Raw genomic sequence first — 6,851 nt, forward strand, 5'->3', positions numbered from 1 at the left:
CTGGGCCAGTTGGGTTGGCCGGCTGGGCCGGTTGGCCCATGTGGGGGGGGGGGTTGTTCTCTTTTTTTTTGATTGTTTGTTTGTTTGTTTTCTGTTTTCTTTTATTATTTCTTTCTTTTCTGTTTTAATTCAATTTAAAATATTTATGCATTTTATAAAACTGTATCTTCTACACCATAATTATCTATGTAATATTTAGTACAAACCGAACATTTTTATTTTAATGTTTAAAAACTTTTATTGTTTTCCTGTAATTAAATTTTGAATTTGTTTCGGTTTTGAATTATCTAGGGTTTATCAACAGTAACCGAGGCGACGTGGCATCATTAGCGGAGGATCACTGTAGCTTAATTATCCGGGCGTCACAATTCTCCTCCACTACAAGAAATCTCGTCCCGAGATTTAGGAGGCGTAAGGGGGGAAGAATATTCTAGTTACGAAATTCTAGCGAGTGTTCTCGGTCTTAATTGCTCTTTCCGAAGTAGTTGATCCCTTTTTGGTGATGTCTTCATTTCTCTGCTCCAGGTCATCATGATGAAGTGGCCATCCTTCCTTCGGAGTCTTCATCATACTAACGAAAGATTAAGGGGGTATACCGGAAGAATGGACCTCTGCAGGGTAGACTATCTGGTAGACAACAACGAGGAAGGTAGCAGAAAGTAACTCTCGAATTGAAATTTAAGACAATATCGAGAGCAAAGCAAGAAGGTGAAAAATAGAAGTTTCAAGCGCTTAGGCAATCCTTTGTTGCCTGAAGCGAAGTGTGAAAGGGGTTCAGAGCAATGGGAATAAGTACTGCGCCTGATACCAGATTGATGATCTCATCGGAAGGTGGCTCGTGAATTACACACGAGGCCACGCGTGAGGAATAACTTTGGGAACAGGGGGTGTACAGGAGAGTCAAGTTTCGATCCTGAGGAACTGTGGGTTATGGGCCCACCATGTGGGTTAAAAGCAGGAAGGGTGGTGACGTCCTGCACGGGCATGAAAGCAAGGCATGTCAGAGGATAGTCTGTCGGTTAGGTCGGCAACAACATCGGTACCAAGGGCGAGGGACGGAGAGAACCATTTTCCTGCTCGTTGAAACGAGGCGGACCAATAGGCAAAGTTCTCGTCCATCGGTGGTTACCGAATGTCATCAACAACCGCAACAGGGTCTTGCGGACAGAGTGGTACAACGAGGTGTTTACATAAGCAGGGAAATATTATTGCTTACATATTATAGATCACAAGGAGGTTTAAACAAACCAATGGAAGGAAAATATGATCATCAGATCAAACAGAACAGTGGAAAGGATAATGTGTTTGACACATATACCAGGGGTATACCCTTCCCAAGGACAAGCAGAGCATGATATCCATGACAGGATATAATGTAGAAAACCTTTTAGGTAGGGGAGAAAAATTTCATGACATTATCCATACAACGATGTTTGGATAATTTGATTAAGAAAATTTAGCATTGTGCTTCAAGTGTTCTTATCGATCATAGGAGTACCACATACATGCTTCGAGATAGCACTGACATGGTCTTCAAACAAAGGTCGGGCTTTGGATATACAAAGGATTCATCAAGAACAATTTACAAAAAAAAGTCATTCCATTTCCTCATGGAAGAATGGTTAACCTTGCTAAAAAGGAAACTAAAACATTAGGTCTGCCGGTCAGGTGGGCTAGGCATGACATCACCTTACCGGGTCATATAAGGACCAATGATATGTCTCTTGAAAAATGTTCCAACCATCATATCTGACCAAGATTTAGATCTGATTGGTGTCAGGATACCTCAGACTCAGGATGCCTAAGAAGAAAAGGTGCTACATAATTTGACGAGATGACATTTGTGAGATTCTCAAAAATGATCTATGGAAGTGAGCTCTGAAACAAGAGTTCATCAGTAAACCAAGGAGAGGCTGAGGAGGTGGCTGATAGGCTCAGCAACAAATCATCGAGATTTCCAAAGGATGGATTTCCACAATTATGTGAACAAGGAAATATCATTTGTCGGATCAAATGATATGATGATGTATGCTCGAGGGAAACATACACAACTGAACAATGATAGAAGGGTGCACCCAGGAATCTGGACTAGGTAGCACGATCAATGTTTGAATGATGATTCAATAAGCAAATAGCCTTAGAATGAAACTATAGACCAATAACTGCAAAGCAATAGGGTTGCTAGAAGTTTTGAATTTACACATCACAGACCCTTTGTCGAAAGGTTTCATGAAGATGCAATCAAACATCAACGGCAACAAGAAAGGGAATAACGAAGCGACAAGTTATAGGATCAATATATAAGATGCAAGCTCAGAACCAAAGTTGCCTTTCAAGACAAGCAACATGATGTTGAAAGCTCGACGTAAGTCGTGCTCACACACTTAAGAACTCGTGCACCAGAGGAGGACGAGATAGCACAGCCAAAGATAGGAAGACCAGGATGCAGTCGATAGTCTAGGAATGACCAGATTGAATTCAGAATTTCCCAGTAAAATACTAGGGGTATTTGATTTGTAGTGCGGAATAATTTCACTAGTCGGTGTTCTCGGTTGACAACAACCTAGAACCTAAGAACAATTGGACCTGGTGAGTAATAACAATTGATGAAGAACCCATAAGAAGTTATGATGTTCCATGATATTCTTGAGATACCAGATTGTAATACTCGACGGTAGAGCAGAGTAGAGGGTGGACACGTGAAGTGATCTGCCGAAGACAAGTACTTCATCTTGTCTGAGAAATGGAATCAAAGGGGATCAATCATGGTCGGAGCCATGATAGCAAAGGATCAATTCACAGGTACCAGATGATATTATATCAAGGAAATAGTTATTATTACTAGAAGTTTCCATGATAGGATCTACATCATGTCCATGGGCATGAACACAAAGTTCAAGGTCGACTCCCACTTCTCCAATGCATAACCTTTCATTTACTTCTCGCGTTCGATGAAGTTGTAGTGTTGAAATTTTATCTGGCAAAATACCAGAAGAGTATGACTCGTGAAAACTTTCGAGTTCACACATATTAAGGAAGGCATAGGTTCAAGCCATCGGGGCTTCTTAGAACATGTACCACGAACTTCAGGAGTAAATAACACAAGCTCAAAAGTAGAGCATGGTTGACAAAGCGGAGGACACAATTTACCAAAGGCATTATATACCCGTGGAAAGGCTCACAAGGTTATTGAATATGAAGGACGATGTCGGATGAAATCCAACAATGGATCGGGCGATCCACAACGGAGCTGATGTGAGTATTGGTACTCAATCAGACAAAGAAAGAATGCACAGCATCATATTATAGAACATCTGAATAATTCGATGTTTAGATAACAAAGGAATTATGATTTCCAAAACAAGGGATCATAAGCAAACGTTCTGATCGAAAATGAATAAGTTCAATAGACTTAGAAGCACAACCGATCAAGGCATTGATTGGTCAAGAAGCAGCTCATATCCAACTGACGTCTGAGCCATAAGGATGAATTCTAGGATTCGACTGAGGAAGGCAAGCATCCTCAACATATTGAATTAGCGGACTTAAAATGATGATGACATAGGATGCCAATAAGATTACCAGACTTATAGGATTTAATCCCAATGCAAGCAAGCAAGCAAGAATTTCAAGAGCAATAGGTTGTTGAAGATCTTCGGAAGATTGAATGGCATTTCAAAAACTTTTGTGAAACACCTTAACAACTGGGGATGAGCGGATACTCGGAAAGTGCGAGAATTTATCCTTAGGGGTATTCCGGTGGCGAAGAACTGCAAGGCAGTAGGCACCAAATATTCTCGGGGTATCTTGTAATAACAAGATCGACTGGGAATAAAAGTAAGCACGACAGGTGTAAGTATCTATCCATAGGGATATTTCGGTGGAAGGGAATTGCAAAAGCAACGGGCACAAGGTCTCGAGAGAATATCGGAGAGTATCTTCGAAATCTTCTGGTGCAGCCGGCGATCATCTGGACTGAAGGGGCTCACCGGGAGCAAGTACTTTCGAGAACCTAAAGTTAGATTTTAGTAAAAATCATTTAACCCGAATAGAAGAGAGTTCAGAATCCCGGAGTAAAGATCAAGGAGTAAAAGATTCTAATACCACCCAATTGCGACGTGGGCCCGTAAGCCACACAACCATGTTAGTAAAAGTTTTGCAATGACTAGACTCAACTTCAGCCAAGGAGTTGGAAGGGGGATTCCTACAGGCAGTCGGCTCTAATACCAACTTGTGACGACCCCGATTTGACCATACACTAATCATGCACGCAAATGTGTACGATCAAGATCAAGGACTCATGGGTAGATATCACAACACAACTCTACAAATAAAATAAGTCATACAAGCATCATATTACAAGCCAGGGGCCTCGAGGGCTCGAATACAAGAGCTCGATCATAGACGAGTCAGGGGAAGCAACAATATCTGAGTACAGACATAAGCTAAACAAGTTGCCATAAGATGGCTAGCACAAACTGGGATACAGATCGAAAGAGGCGCAAGCCTCCTGCCTGGGATCCTCCTAAACTACTCCTGGTCATCGTCAGCGCGCAGCACGTAGTAGTAGGCACCTCCGGTGTAGTAGGAGTCGTCGTCGACGGTGGCGTCTGGATCCTGGGCTCCAACATCTGGTTGTGACAACCAGGAAGAAAGGAAAGGGGGAAAAGGGGGAGAAAGCAACCGTGAGTACTCATCCAAAGTACTCGCAAGCAAGGAGCTACACTACATATGCATGGGTAAATGTGTAAAGGGCCATAATGGTGGACTGAACTGCAGAAAGCCAGAATAAGAGGGGGGTAGCTAATCCTATCGAAGACTACGCTTCTGGCCACCTCCATCTTGCAGCATGTAGAAGAGAGTAGACTGAAGTCCTCCAAGTAGCATCGCATAGCATAACCCTAACCGATGATCCTCCCCTCGTCGCCCTGTGAGAGAGTGACCACCGGTTGTTTCTGGCACTTGGAAGGGTGTGTTTAATTAAGTATCCAGTTCTAGTTGTCATAAGGTCAAGGTACAACTCCAAATCGTCCTGTTACCGAAGATCACGGCTATTCGAATAGATTAACTTCCCTGCAGGGGTGCACCACATAACCCAACACGCTCGATCCCATTTGACCGAACACACTTTCCTGGGTCATGCCCGGCCTCGGAAGATCAACACGTCGCAGCCCTACCTAGGCACAACAGAGAGGTCAGCACGCCGGTCTAAATCCTATGGCGCAGGGGTCTGGGCCCATCGCCCATTGCACACCTGCACGTTGCGAGGGCGGCCGGAAGCAGACCTAGCCTAGTAGGTGTTCCAGTCCAATCCGGCGCGCGCCGCTCAGTCGCTGACGTCACGAAGGCTTCGGCTGATACCACGACGTTGAGTGCCCATAACTGTCCCCGCGTAGATGGTTAGTGCGTATAAGCCAGATGGCCAGACTCAGATCAAATACCCAGATCTCATTAAGCGTGTTAAGTATCCGCGAACGCCGACCAGGGCCAGGCCCACCTCTCCTAGGTGGTCTGAACCTGCCCTGTCGCTCCACCTCAAAGATCCACTCGCGGGTGCTCCTACGAGCCGACCCGTCTTTAATCACCACATGTATCAAGTATAATGTACATAGTATATACCCGCGATCACCTCCCGAGTGATCACGGCCCGATAGTATAGCACAGCAGACGGACAAGAATGTAGGGCCACAGATGGAAATACTAGCATCCTATACTAAGTAAGTAGGATTGCAGGTAAAGGTATCAACAGTAGTAGCAAGGACAGGCTATGCATCAGAATAGGATTAACGGAAAGCAGTAACATGTTACACTACTCTAATGCAAGCATTATAGAGGAGAGTAGGCGATATCTGGTGATCAAGGGGGGGGGGCTTGCCTGGTTGCTCTGGCAAGAGAGAGGGGTCGTCAACACCGTAGTCGTACTGGGTAGCACCGGCGTCGGTCTCGGTGTCTAGCGAGAGAAGAGGGGGAGGAAACAATAAATATATCACAAACAATGCATGACATGACAAGGCCTGATGCTAGATGTGCCCTAACGCGGTACGAGGTGGTATCGGTGAAGGGGGAAAACATCCGGGAAAGTATCCCCGGTGTTTCGCGTTTTCGGGCAGAGTAGCTGGAGGGGGAAAGTTACGAGTTTGATATGTTAGGGGTGTGTGGCGGATGAGCGGGCTGCGTATCCGGGTTCGTCTCGTCGTTCTGAGCAACTTTCATGTTAAAAATAATTTAATCCGAGTTACAGATTAAAAGATATGATTTTCTAAAGATTTTATTAATTTCTGGAATTATTTTTTATTCGAAAATAATTGCTAAATTGCTAGGCGCACCCAGCACAGTGTACACAAAAGTGTACCCAGTCACCGATAGGTGGGCCAGAGGGACCCAGTTGACCAGTCAACGTTTGACTGGTCAACAGGGGTGGGACCCCCCTGTCATTGACTGTTTTTAGTTAATTAGGGATTAGGTTAATTAGTTAGGCTTAATTAGTTGTTTTAGTTTAATTAATCAAAATTAATTAAGTTAATTAATTCTTTAATTAATTAAGTAATTAGTTAATTAGTTAATTATTTTTATTTTTATTATTATTATTTTTTACAATTTTGTTCTGGGCGTGGGCCCTGTTCGTCATAGGCCCTAGGGGCCTTTGCGGGCGTGCGGGTATCGGGTGCAGCCCGAACGGGCGATGGCCCTCGCAGGGGCGCACCCGACGGGGCGGCTGACGGGCGCGGGCGTCGGTGCACCGGCGAGTGGGCGACGCGGCAAGGCAAAGGCGGGGCGGCAAAAGCAGAGGCGCAGCAAGGGGGGTGGCCACGGCGCGGGAGCGAGGCGAGAAGGGCCGCGGGTGCACGCCC

This window comes from Triticum dicoccoides, chromosome 7A (assembly GCF_002162155.2).
Source record: "Triticum dicoccoides isolate Atlit2015 ecotype Zavitan chromosome 7A, WEW_v2.0, whole genome shotgun sequence".
In the NCBI taxonomy this organism is placed as follows: domain Eukaryota; kingdom Viridiplantae; phylum Streptophyta; class Magnoliopsida; order Poales; family Poaceae; genus Triticum; species Triticum dicoccoides.